At 44.4% G+C, this 14192-nt stretch overlaps 1 protein-coding gene across 7 annotated transcripts in view; it reads left to right on the top strand.

Annotated features, from left to right (window-relative positions):
- The window catches only part of LPP (LIM domain containing preferred translocation partner in lipoma), a 423204-nt gene that overhangs the window by 83330 nt on the left and 325682 nt on the right, over positions 1–14192 (top strand). For 6 of the 7 annotated variants that reach the window (XM_074963360.1, XM_074963357.1, XM_074963361.1 and 3 more), the window contains one exon: positions 5571–5662. The exons of the other annotated variant lie outside the window; for it this stretch is intronic. The gene's annotated coding sequence lies outside the window, so the exon portion shown is untranslated. The remainder of the gene's footprint in view (positions 1–5570; positions 5663–14192) is intronic. 7 annotated transcript variants of the gene reach the window in all.

Genomic DNA, 14192 nt, shown 5'->3' with positions numbered 1-14192 from the left:
TTAACAGGTAATGCAGGCAAAAGGTTCCTATTTCAGATAGAGCTGCAGAGGTGACTTGATCACTGCTCGGCGTTAGTTCTTTCGATACCATTTCCTTGTGTGAAATTTCAGGCACTATAGAAATGACAGAAGTGAGCAGCAGATTTTCATTTTGAGCGGTCTGTCTGTCTAAGCCTTGTGGGTAACTCTAGGTCTTGCTGGCATGGATTCCAAGACCAGAAGGGACGATTGCGATCATCCAGTCTGATCTCCTGATAACGCAGGCCAAAGAACTGCCCCAAAATAATTCCTGGAGCAGATCTTTTAACAAAAACATCTGCTCTTGATTTTAAAATGGTCAGTGATGGAGAATTCTTGGTAAATTGTTCCAAGGGTTAGTGACTCTCATCGTTAAAAAATTACACCTTATTTCCAGTCTGAATTTGTATAGTTTCAACTTCCAGCCTTTGGATCATGTTAGATCTTTCTCTGCTTCACTGAAGAGCGCATTATTAAATATTTGTTCATGTAGGTGCTTATAGACTGCAATCAAGTCACCCCTTAACTTTCTCTTCGTTAAACTAAATAGATTGAGCTCATGGAAACTCTAAGGCAGGTTTTCTAATCCTTTAATCATTCGTGTCTCTCTTCTGTGACCCCTCACCGATTTAACAGTGTGTGACTGTTGTATTGTGTGCTACGCTTTGGTCTTCAGCCATGCGGCCTGGGCCGTTGTTTGCTCTTCTGTGTTCCCAAGTTAAGCAGGGATAAGCCTGGCCAGTAGTTGGATGTTGGACTCTGAGAGCCCGAAGCTGCGGGAGATGTTCTTGGGAATGATGACTCAGCAAGTGCTGCTGTTTCTATACTAACTCAGAGAGACATGTCCAGAAGAGAAAGTGAGGCGGGTGCGTGTGGTGTCGGCAGTGCAGCTTTTCAGAGGACTAGTTAAAAAACCACGCCTGATAATTGCTGTCATTAAACGTCCCATAGCTTTTTACAAGTTAGGGTGGTTATGCCTGGGGTCCTCGCCAAATTTCACTTCACGTGAGTTATGATGTGTTTACCTATAGTATCCCATACAGGTTCAACTGGGTGCAGAATTCTTTATTTCCTGCCCGAAACTATTGTGTAATGGTCTGTGAGCTGTTAACAACAACGGTATTGCACTCCAGAGATTGGATATGTGTCAGTGTTAAGTACAGTGTAAACACAGTAGCTGTTTTATCATACTATACAATAGATGTTGTCAGAGTATGTTGCAGACAGAACTGGTAACTACACCCAGAGTTAAGATTGCTGAACACTTTTCATTATATGACTCTTTTTTCAGTTGCTCATAAGTTTGTCAAACTTCCACCATTTGATTTCAATTTTTTCATGCCAGTTCTCTGCTTCAGGCTGGTTTTCTCTCACCTCTTGAAGTTTCAGTTAAAACAGGTCAGCAGTTTCTGAAGATGAGATTAGGGGAAAAAGAGATTGTTTTGTCCAGGTTAAAAAAATTCCTAACCATTTTGTTGAGAAGCTCTGGTATCTACGTTGTGGGATAGGGACTTGGAAATTCAGCAGGGAGGTCATCGTGGTATCCGAGTTGTGCTTTTTGCTTTCCTGGTGAAAATTCGCCCAATTTTGGCCAAGTTATAAGTTCCTGAAAAATCTTTTTGTGTGTGCCCGGTGGAGACTGTTTAGACTTTGGCAGCTAAACTCTCCAAACGTTTTGTGTGTTCTGAGCATGCTCAATCCTGGGGCGGAGAAGGACTTGTTCTACAGTTGCTTCTCCTGGCTGTTGGTTGCTGTTGGAGCAATAGGCGCTGGAACTGAAAGCCGGTGAGGCTCTCTTCTGTGCTCTTGATGTCCCCACAACTGGTTCCCAACCAACGTGGAGAAGGAGGTAGCTGCCTGGCTGGAATGCAGAGGGGTGGGAGGCAGAGGGTGGAGGACAGCCTGGGAGAGGGTGCACATAATAAGGGTTTATAACGACTATAACAAAGGCCCCTCCTGAACTTGGGATTGAACCCAAGATTCCTGAGTCTCCATGTTCCTCTGCTTTCAGCAAATAGCTGTGAAACCCACTGTCGTCGTCCTCTACTGGCAGTTCCATGTTGATGATAACAGCCTACTACTGCTACCATTTACCCCACTAGCTCAAGTGGCAGTGGCTTGGTGTTGTGGCTCTATAACCGCCAGTCTCTAGAGTCATTCTTACTCTTTCTCTTACTATAAACAAAATGGAACCGCTTCAGCAGAAAAGATTGAGAGAGACCCTCTCAGAATACCCCATAGCTTAGTGGTTGGGGTACTCACCTGGATGGTGTGGGAGGGAAGGGAAGTTGGAGTTCAAGTTCATGCTTTGGTTTTGGCTTGGATTGAGTCACATTTTTAGTTATTTATTTTGTTTTGTTTTTCAGAGCTGCCAGCAAACCAAAAAATCAGTTATTTGCACAGCTCTTATTATGATACAGTCTCTGACTACATGATTGCAAACTATTTTCCCCCCAGGACGTGGACTCATTGAGTGCACAGAATGAATGGTGCTCGTTGAATGGGTAGTTACTTAACATTTCTTTTTATCCTCATTGCTCAATGTGTGGCTTTATTTAACGCATATCATCTGAACCCTGCACTGAATGCAAAATTAACTTTTTTCCCATGCTGCTGTCACCGGAGTAGCTGAAAGCTTCACAAATGTTAATGAAGGTACCTTTGCAATGGCTAGGCAGTGGTATTATCTCCATTTTTCAGATGAGAAATTGGCAAAAGTGTCCACTAATTCTGGGTGCTCAGTCTCAGACATCTGGGACCTGATTTTTCACAGAAGGTATCATTTGTATAGCACTTTTTGGTCAAAGCACAGCTCCAGTCAACTTCAGTTGCAGTTGCGAGCGCTCAGCACTTCTGGAAATTTGCTCCAGGTGTTTCAAGCTGGGTGCCCAGAAAACGATCTAAGTCACTTGCCCAGCCTCTCATTAGGAGCTCTGTGGCACCTGCAGGGATAGAGTTCTCCAGGGTGACATTCAGCTGCCTTAACCAGAAGATCATCCTTTCTCTTCCTGTAATCTCCTGCCTCGTTCACTACTCACCTTTCAACTTCTGCAACCAATGTGGCGGGGGCCCTACGGGCGCCCTTCCCTACCCGACTTGGATGAATTACCAGATCGCTATCCATTTACCTGCCCTAAATACATTGTGAAATAATTGGCTAAACCACACTGCGTCTGTGTTTTTGTTTCCAGCAATAGGACTGTCAGGCACTGTGATAAATGGACGGACAGCTGGATCTGGTTTTACTGGGGCACGTATTGGTTCCTCTGTTGCTGTTTTGTAACTTCTTGCAGCATGACATTTATAAACTAAAATGCTGCTTCCCCAAAATATCAAAGGAAATAAGGCCACTTTTCACCACAGACATAAAAGGCTTCTAATGTACAAGTGCAGGAAGCACCACTGTGGAGACGCACTCTGAAGAATAAAGCCGACAGCTAATCACGTCTAATGCCTTTTAAGTTTATGCCTCCTTTTTCACTTCCAGACTGTCTCACAAAGCTTGAAGGCTTCAGTGATTGCCTCACCAAGAATTGACGGAGGAAGAACCCTCTCTAACTTTTAAATGCCTCTTTTAATTTTCCTAAATCAACCTAGTGTCTGGGCCAAAATCCAGTTTTGGTGATCACATTCAATTTAACTTAATTCCTTTGCCTTTTCAGGTTGCATTCAGTATTCTTCTTGGCTTCCGGTGCTTCCCTGTTGGTCAGTACTGTTGAAGAGCTGCTATATTCCATGCATGTGGTTGCATTCCCGTGATAGATTGAGGTGGTTCCTACATGCATATATGAGTTGCTATGCACCCTCAACTTCCATTGATGTTGATAGGAGATAAGATGCTCAGCCTTGGTGGCACTGGTCCTGTCAACAGGGCTGCATGCATGCTTGAAGTTAGGCATGGGTTTTGATACCTTGCTGAATCAGGCCTATTGTTTGTGAAGCATTTTGGGATCTTTGAGGATGAAAGCCACCACATCGATGGAAGTTAGTCTATGCCACCTATAGTTACCATATACTGGGAATGGCCTAGTGGATAGAGCACGGGACTCATGAGACCTGGATTCTATTGGCACCTCTGCCACTGGCCTGCTGGGTGACTTCGGGCAAGAAACGTCTCCTCTCTGTACCTCAGTTGCCCCATCTGTAAAACGGGGATAATGAAACTGACCTCCTGTGTGTAAAGTGCTGAGATTTCTAGGGATGCAAGAGTTTGGCATTGTTATTTTGCTAGGGACAGTGTTGTGGCAGCTGTTAATCTTCTACTGCCAGCACTGGAAAAACATTTCTATTTTCATAGCTGTGCCAAATGGGGCCACGTTACTTTCCTGTGCTGACAGCAGTTGATCCCACTACTAAAGTGTAGGCATCAGCAAGAGAAAAATGATCCAGGAAAGCAAAAAGGCCCAAGGAGGGAAGAGAAATTGAAAAAGAACAAACAGCTTCAATGAAAACCTGGTGAGAGACAAGGCACAAGAGGGAAGGGGGCAGGCAGAGGGAAGAGATACATGACTGGGTTGGCGCATTGGCCTTTTAACCCTTGGAGACGTGGCTTTGTATATTTAATTCACGGGTTGGGTGGTTCGCAGGTCTGACCACCGGTGGACAGGTATCTCTGTTGCGAAGCCACTGTGCAGTTTGGTATTGTTGGCAGCCTCTGCTCTGTAGAGGCCTAGGATTTAGAGTAGATGAGTGTGGAGGGGTATTATTTAACAAGAGATGCTTTCCTTGTAGACTTGATTGTCTCTGTCCACTGCTTTTTGTTTGGCAGCTTTGAGGGGAGCTAAGACAAACACACTATCAGTCCTCCCTGACGGACAGACTTTGGGATATTGGTGCTGTACAGTTCTACTCACCTCTTTCCCTCCTCTTTTTTCACAAGTTTTTTTTAAATCCTTATTGAACGGAAGCCCTTTGGTTTGGAAGGGAGATTCCATTTTATTAGAAGTCTTGCAGAGCTGGAGGTAGATATCAATTTGTGGGCACCGAAATAACGCAAGGTTCCATCCACGCTGAGTTTCGGGCCCAAGTTTAACTGGGTGCGTCCCACAAATTTGTAAGCGTGGGCTCGGAGAATATTAAAAGCATTACCCAATCTCTTCAGGATCAGTACAGCTGATGATGTCATGATGTGATCTGATGTGTGTGGCATGTTGTCACAATACATCAAGACAAGTCAAGCCCTTTGTCATGGAGGATAGAGCTTTAGGGGGGGACCCATAATTCTACTGATGTGAATTGGGTTTTGCCCATGAACAGACAAAAGCTTTTTGCACATTCAGGCAGCCAAATACGAGGGCACAGCTTTAGGTCCTTGCAGAGGGATTTTTCTGCATAACGCCCATCAATGTTGGTGAGGATTGTACGGCTAAATCCCAAGATTGCCCTTCTCTGCCATTCTTTGCTGCTGATTTCAACAGTCTATTTGAATGTTACTTATGATTAATGTTATGGGTGTAAGAAGGCGCAAACAGTGGAGGATGGATGCTGTTTCCCCATGTGATCCCCCTTTCTGCCATGCTAAAGCACCAACTTTTTTTCTTTTCTTGCTGCAGAAATTCAGAGGCGTGTGAATGTACGACCTGTTGGATGTGAGCTCCTTCTTCTAAAGCAGACTTGCAATATCCTAATCTCTTGCTTGCCTGGGGTAAGTGTTTAAAAAAAAAAAAGCCATATGCATGGCAAAGGGAGGACAAGTGGATTTTGTGCCTGGGTTAGTACATTTCTGTGATAGTTTTGCAAGCTTGTCCTGCAGGATTAGGAATTGAAGGGCGTGACACATGTAATTAGAAAGACATTGCTAAATTAATACCTAGATTGACAGGTCTGCCTTGTCTGATGAGTGACTTAGACCTAACAATAGGTCTGCTGTCCTTAATGTTCCTGTTACCCGAACGAACGCTTCCTGCTGGAGAGGACTACAAGCCCATGGATAATTAACACAATCCTCAGTCATTCATGTACAATATAATGTGAGTTAATGGATAAAAAAGAAAGTACTGACCCTGACTTGGAGTTTGGTTATCTTTTGTGATGCACTAAGCAGTTCTGCATGTCCCTATTTCTGTCAGTCTCATTTGTGTACTGGCATCAGAGCACCGTGGTCCAGACTCGAATGCAAACTCCTCCAGACATTGGATTATCTGAGCACATTTCCAGATGTAAATAATCCAGGTGAACGATCTGCACCGAGTCTTGCTTATTCCCTTCCCATCTCTAGAGTCAGTTGAGATGGGTTAGAAGTTCTTTTTTCTCTTCTTGTCTCTCCGGTCTCATTCTTCCTTGTTTTCCTTTGCCCTGTTCTGAGAGCGGGCAAAGCAGGCTTTTGTGTGTGTGCACCCCCTTTATAGGAAAGATGTGTCCGACAGATAGGTCTTGAGGTTTGTCCCCCAGCTGGCTGTTAAATTCGTTACCTCTCACTTGCTCCCACAGGAGTCATGAGTCACCCAGGAAAGCCTGGGAGAAATTTGAGTGGTCCTGCCACTTATACTGAGAGATCCTAACAAGAGATGGTGGAGATCATGTTATATTTCACCTTCCTCGGGGGTTAAATGTCAGAGAAATACACATGATGGAAGAAACCCCATCGGTTGGGGCTTATAAAACTAAAATGGGCAAGACCCTGGGAAAGGTGCTATGCACTGTTCAGGAGACAGGTCGGATGCTCTTACTGTTGCGCTGTCCGTATGGCAGCTGGCATCCCACTGTGATATTTCATTGTAACAGGGTTGGAGCTTGGGAAAGCATCTGTCAGCCGCTCTGAGAGAGACAGGAATTGTCAAGGGGACTCCTTCCCAGTCACCTTGGCATGCATTTGCTCTTTAACGGGATCTCAAAAGCTCCGGCAACTCTCTGCTTCGATCTTCAAAGCAAAATATGTCAACGAAAGGACACAATTTACAGTGTGACCCCCTGATCTTTTTGATCTTGAACAATCAATTAAATCTAAGACGTTGTCGTTCCCCTCATTGCAAGAACTGTTAATAAGCTGAGGTGCCACATCAGTGATACAGCTAGATTTCCAGTCTTTTTCTTTCCTTTCGGGCTGGGTCAGGGTCAGATTATTTACAAAGGCTGCTCCATAAATCTGCCTGTCAGGGCGGATGTTAGTGTTCTGATGTTGTTGCATTGGTGAAAGAAAACAATGTTGAACTCTCGTCCAGGTCTCCCCTCTAGCATGTAAAGTGATGGTAAAGCTCACTCCGCATCATGATGATGATGATGATTCACTGCATGTGCATCGTGACTTCCACCTGAGAATCTCGCGAGTGCCTGATATATATCATGAGAGGCAGGTCAGCCCTGTGACTGGACAATGGACTTGGACTTTGGAGACACAGCAAAGCAGTACCAGAGCTGTGAATATAACCCAGGAAGTCCTTAGTTCCAGCTTATTGCACCCTAGTTGGTGTCAGTTCTGTAGTACGGTGTGAATGATTTTGCAACTGAAAATTTGTATTTTTTTTTTCCATTCTATTTCTGCTACGCCCACAAAGGAAGATATCTCAGGATACTTCTAATCTCTGTACCCTGCAAAGAAAACCTATTTCCTTTCACACGCTTAAGAACAGAAGTCTTGTTCTGAGTGCCAGTGAACACAATTTGTATTTGTTGCTTAACAAAGCCCTACCAGATCCTGGTGTGTTTTGACTAGTACTGTGTGGCTAGGTTGGTATGAATGTTCTGTGAACACTTTGGGAATCCCGAACACTGATGGGCGGTTGGTTGGGTTTTCCCCATTCTTAATGTTCATAGAAACAGTTCCTAGATGGCTCCATCCTGACCAGTTCCACAAAGGGAGTATACAGAGGTCAAGGTCAGTTTTTGGTTACCAATGGGAGAAGTTAATGGCATATGCCCAGTTTCTGTGGTTCCATGAATACAGCCAAAGCCTTCAAAAGCACAGAAGTCGGAAGCCAGTGGGTTTTTTTTAAGGGAAAATATCAGGTAATGTAGGTCAAAAATTTATAATTTGGGTTTAAAAAAACCCACACCCTTTAATAGAATTTTTTAAAATAATTATTTCTAATATTCAGTTAAAACAATTCTTTTGGGGTAGGTTTAACCACTCATCTGCAGTGTTTGCAACCTTATACGCTACATATTGGACAAGAACTGTCTCATGTTTGTGAGGTGGCTCAGTAGATAATGTATTTATCCTCACAACAGCCCTGGGAGGTGGGGAGGTGCCGTTATCCCCATTTTACAGCTTGGGAAACTGAGGCACGGAGCAGCTCAGTCACTTGTCCAGGGTCACACAGGAAGGCAGTGGACAAGTTGGGAGTGTATTGCTATTATTTATTTGTGCTATAGCAGTGCCCAGAGACCCTAACCAAGGTCAGGGTCCCATTGGGTTAGGCACTGTACAGATGCATAATAAGGAGATGGTTCATTCCCTGAAGAGCTGACAGTCTTACTAGATAAGACAGACAAAAGGTGGGAGGTGAAGCAGCGGTACAAAGAGGTGAAGTGATTTTTCCAAGGTCATACAGCAAGTTAGTGATGGTCAGTCTTAGAAGCAAGTTCTCCAGAATCTGGAAACCTTCCTTCCTCTACCTAAAATGCAAGCATCTATGAAGTGCAACTGGCCGGTCTCTCTCCCTTGTTGGAACTGAGTGAAAGAAAATCAGAGTTTTAAAATTCCTTAAGTTTTAATAATTGAGGGCCAGATCTCTGGGTGATGTGTGTGCGCGGGGCTCCAAGCATTGTAACAGGTAATATAACCACCTTTTGACAGACCTACCTGCCTGTCACCTGAAACTGACGAGTGAGGAAAGTAGGATGTCAAAGCACTTGGGTGCATTATTGCAGAACGTGACATTACTGCTGAGTTTAGTCATACAGCATCCTTCACAGGTGATGTGATTGTCAAAGGTAGATCTCTTTCTACTTGGACAGTCTTGCTGCATATGATGTGTAGAGGAAAGGGTTCAAGTGCCTGGCTATATTACATGGCCCAAAAGGCCAGCAAGCTTTGCTTTTTCTATAACGAGACAATTAACGTTAGCAGCAGGGGGTGATAGTCACTTTGAATGAACTAACGGGAAGGCATGGGAAAATGGTCGCGTTAAAAGGCCCCATCTATTGCACGAATAGATAATTCCTCTTAAGAACCATGTTTAAGAGGCCATATCCATAAATACTAATAAGGCTCTTTGATTCCAATTTTCAGGTAAGATGAACATTTTATTGAGTATTCTGTCTGTCACATTCAATACTTTAGTGTGCCATCCTCTCAGGCTTATTAGCATAATTGCACTGCTTAAGCAACAATAAAAAATTCAGCGGTAAAATAGCAGTTAGCACAGGCAATTCGTTATCAAAAGCTTTTACTTACGGAGAGGTTCACAGCGTATTTATTAGTGAGTTAGGGTTATAAATTATTTTTATTTAGAAAAACAAAAAGGGAAAGCGTTTTAGGAGGGTTTTTTTTTTAAATGGTAAATTGGACAGACTGAAAATTGGTCACGGCTTCTTTTCCTGTTATGTAAAAGCTCCACCAATTTACACATGTAGTGGAGAGGAGATTATAGAACTAACTTGGGTTTCATGTCTCTTCTGAGCAAAAAGACTGCAAAATCTTCTAATGTCTGCTAGGATGGCTGGGCAGTTTTTTCCCTGTTCCAACCCCTTCTCCAGCCTCAACAGAATTATTTCCCTTGCTATTAAGGAGAACCATGAGAGCCACTGAAAAATGCTTGTGCACGGAGGTGCACATGACAGTTACACAGGTGTCATCAGCCTCTGTGCTCTGGCTGGAGGCAGAACCAAACTGTTAGTTGCTTCAGGAAGGGGTGGGCTCACCTCCTAGACAGCTTGCCAGCCTGTTCCTGCCTCGACAGTGCCTGAGACACTTTTAAAAGATTAATCATTCATTTCTCATTAGGATATGGGTGAAACTCTCTTTAAAGTGGGTGTGGTGCTTGTGGGGAAGGAGGCTATGAAATGCTAGCTGGTTCTCAGTTCTGTTCCCAGAGGACCAGTGTCTATATCATATGTGTTGGACCAATTTGTTGTCTTTGCTGGCAGTCTAAGAAAATGAGGGGGTAGGGAGCGAATGGGCAAGGCAGCCAGATTTTCCCCCTTGGTCCGAGGTGTTTCTAGAGTAGAGCTGACATGCACTGGCAGAGTGCAGTGTGTGGACTGCAACATTACTGACCACTTGCTTTCTCCTCGCATTCGATGACAAAATTGGAAGCGGTCCATTTCCAGGAAATATTTAACTGAGGTGTGCACATGCAGATGTTCCTACACGAAAAAGGCTTATTGCAAAGAGGCGGGGGGATCTCACATTTTCCACAGATGGTTTTGTTGTTAAAAAAAAAAAATCAATTTTTGTCATGATTTACCAGCATGGAAGAAGGGTGCAAAAATACACATACATGGGAGAAGTGTGCAAAATTACACCCACCCACACCAATATAAAAATGTTCTAATGGAAAAAACTCACTAGGTGAAAACAGGAATTTTGCCCAGTTTACGTGAGGAGAGCCAGCTGCTGCTCATAGTGCTCATAGAATCATAGAAATGTAGGACTGGACAGGGGCTCAATGGGTCATCTAGTCCAGTCCCCTGCACAGAAGCAGGATTAAGTATTATCTAGACCATCCCTGACAGGTGTTTGTCTAACCTGCTCTTAAAAACTTCCAATGACAGAGATTCCACAACCTCCTTCGGTAATTTGTTCCAGGGCTTAACTACCCTGACAGTTAGGAAGCTTTTTCTAATGCTCAACCTAAACCGCCTTTGCTGCAATTTAACCCCATTGCTTCTTGTCCTATCCTAGGTGGTTAAGGAGAACAATTTATGACCCTTCTCTTTATAACAATCTTTTATGTAGGTGATGACTGTTACCATGTCCCACTGCCTTCTCTTCTCCAGAGGAAACAAACCATTTTTTCCAGTCTTTCCTCATAGGTCATGTTTTCTCGACGTTTAATCAGTTTTGTTGCTCTCCCCTGGACTTTCTCCTTTTTGTCCACATCTTTACCGAAGTGTGGTGCCCAGAACTGGACACAGTACTCCAGTTGAGTCCTTCTGAGTACTGAGTAGAGCGGAAGAATTACTTCTTGTGTCTTGCTTACAACAATCCTGCTAATACATCCCAGAATGATGTTCGGGTTTTTGTGCAATATTGTGGACTCGTATTTAGTTTGTGATCCACTACAACATCTGGAACTTTTTTGTTGTACTCCTTCCTAGGCAGTCATTTCTCATTTTGTATCTGTGCAATTGATTATTTCTTCCTAAGTGGAACAGTTTGCATTTGTTCTTATTGAATTTCATCCTATTTACTTCAGACCATTTCTCTAGATTGTTTTGAATTCTAATCCTGTCTTCCAAAGCACTTGCAACCCCTCTCACCTTGGTACTGTCTGCAGACTTTGTGAGCATACTCTCTATGCCATTATCCAAATCATTTATGAAGATATTGAATAGAAAATTTCCATCTCCGGGCTGCCAGTTGGCTACTTTCAGAAATGCTGGAAAAGTGCGGGTGGGGGAAATCAGAGATGTATTTTTCAAACGTGCTTTTCTAAGTGCTGTGGATCCTTTGGGGTGATGTTGAAATGAAAGACATTTGCTTCAGATGCCCCCCACCCCATCTTCTCTCACTGGTGATGTTCCTAAAATCAGGATCCTTCTTTAAAAGGTCCTTCACTGGTGTGTGCGTTGTTTTGAATCTTCCCTTCACCCCCAGGGGTTGGTTATCCCTCTTTCCCTCTCTACCCGTTCTCTGTGGATTGTCCCCCTGGAGTGCCTTTACTTAGACTCCTCTGGGGTCCCTCCACCCACCCCTACATCCCCATCCCCACTCCTTGTCACCATCGAAACCTGGGGATCACTCTACTCTTTCACCCCGGCCTCCAGAAACTCCTCCCCTTTTGGATCTCAGCACATGTTGACTTACCCTTGTATTGACAGACCCTCAACCTTGTGTTACTCTGGTATAGTGGTCACTGTCCCCCACCATGGCGACGGATGTTAGCTCTGGAGACAACGGAGATTCATTTCATTGTGAACGATTTCTGTGAGGTCAAAGCATTTAAAGAAGATGACCGGTGAGGAAATGATAAAGATGTGCACAGTGTTTTGTGAGTGGCGTCTCATGATCTGGATGAAAACGGGGTAAGACCACTTACTTCACCCCCCCCCTCCGCCCCCCTTGTTTAAACTAATCCTGATGAGGGAGAAGTGAAGGTAAATTTGCTCCAGGGCAGAAGCTGCTGTTCATAGTGAAACAGGATGTGCAAGCAGGTTGTGGAATTGGAAGGGGAGCCCATGGAAACAGGTGAAACTAACTGGGTACATATTAGAGAAGTGATGAGCTTGTGAAGCCCTGTTTGCAAACACGCTCTTCTGTGAATGTGTGAAATTTTAAAGGCACTGATCATTTCGGTTCCCCTTTTCGGGTGCAAAAACACTTATTGTTTAGATATGAATTTTGTCTTTCAGCCCCTTTATGGATATGAATGTTGTGCTGCTCTATGGCTCTCTCTTATGAAACCATCTGGTACTGTACAATATTTAGACTTTCATATCAACTCAGACACTGACATTGGTAACCTTCCTGGGAAAATGCAGACATACACGGAACCCAATTGCCGCAAATGACTGTTCTGGGAACTTGGCGCTCAAAGGAGAGTTGGCCATGTTTCCGTTCACGCTAGGCCTTCACGGCAAATGGGCTCTCACTGTAGCTGTGAAAATTATGAACAGGTTCCACTGAACAGTCCTGGAGCCTTCAAATGCCACTTGTTCTGTTGATGCTCATGTCTCTTTTCATTTGGTGCCCAGATTTGGAGCAGGAGTTAATTCAGGGAAGTCCAATGACCTGTGTTATGCAGGCGGTCAGACTAAATGATCACAACGGTACCTTCCAGCCTTGAAATCCATCAATCTCCTTGGTTACCTGAGTACCTTTCAGAATTATATAGCATGCATATACAATAGTATTGTTATTTGGACTAGGGTAGTGCCCGGAGGCCCCATCCATTCTGCTGGGCACTGTACCCATGCAGAGTAAGAGCCAGTCCCTGCCCCAAAGAGCTTACAGGCCAAATAGGGAAGAGAGACACAGAGATCAAAGTGACTTGTCCAAGGTCATACGGGTCAGTAGCTGAACTAGGGATAAAATCCAGGTATCCTGACTCACAGTCCCAGAGCCCTACTGGACCATAGTGCCTCAGACAGACTTTTTCTCTCCTTTTTTTTTCACTCCAGTCAGCTGGGCCTGGGATTACTGACTGGTGGGATTGTTACAGGCCAGCTGCTTGAAATGGATTTTGTCTGTTGCTCTGAAGGTGCGGAGGTTGATACTCGTCCCGATCTTATCTAGGAGCAAGTCCGGATTCATGGACCGGTCACTGAGAAAGCTCTGTATCATGCATGAGCAGAACCCTGGATGTTGGCCGTTCCATGTTTCCAGTGGCTGTCAGAGGTCACGATCACTCAGGGTGAGGGAAGTTCCTCAGGGAACTTGAGCCAGTCTCATGGGGGGGCTTTGAAGCTGAGGACTGAAATCTGCCAGTGTGGGGAGCCACATGGGAGCCTGGAGCACTGGGACAGTGGGCTGTCAGCAGCCTGTGTTTCGGAGTAGATGGGCTTCTGTATGAAACCACGGTAGCTCTTATTTATTTGTTCTTAAGGTTGACAGTTTCATTCCTAGGGGCAGAATGGGGCAATCATAAGGCATGGAGGGCCCGGACCCATGGATTACTATTTTGAAATCCAGCCCCAATAGGATGGGACACTATCTGCTTGCCTATTCTCAGGTTAGAAGGGTGTTTCTTGTGGCATTGACTCCTTGGGTATTCAAAACCCGGGAGGATTCCAGGTGGCACCAACACTCCAGAGTGTCTTACTGATCTGAGGACAGTCCCCATCAGAGGAAGGTCATGTCACAATGGTGTGAGGTCTTTGAGGTGCTGTAGGGGAGTTTCCTAAGCTGAATCCCATTGACTAATGTGGAGCTCTTGTTTTAAAAAAGAAACATGCAGTCCATTCTACAGGATGGGTAATATTTTAGGGTCCTGAGGCTGCATATCACAGTAGCTGTCGTGAAAGCTAAGAAGTACCCATTGCGATGGACAGTTGTGTATTTGAGGACTATAGGGTCAACTTCTGCAGTCAAATAAACACATACTTGTGTGCGCCTCCAATCAACTTTTGTGAGG

Source organism: Natator depressus, chromosome 9 (assembly GCF_965152275.1).
Source record: "Natator depressus isolate rNatDep1 chromosome 9, rNatDep2.hap1, whole genome shotgun sequence".
Taxonomy (NCBI): Eukaryota; Metazoa; Chordata; order Testudines; family Cheloniidae; genus Natator; species Natator depressus.
This window is presented reverse-complemented; position numbering and strand designations above follow the sequence as displayed.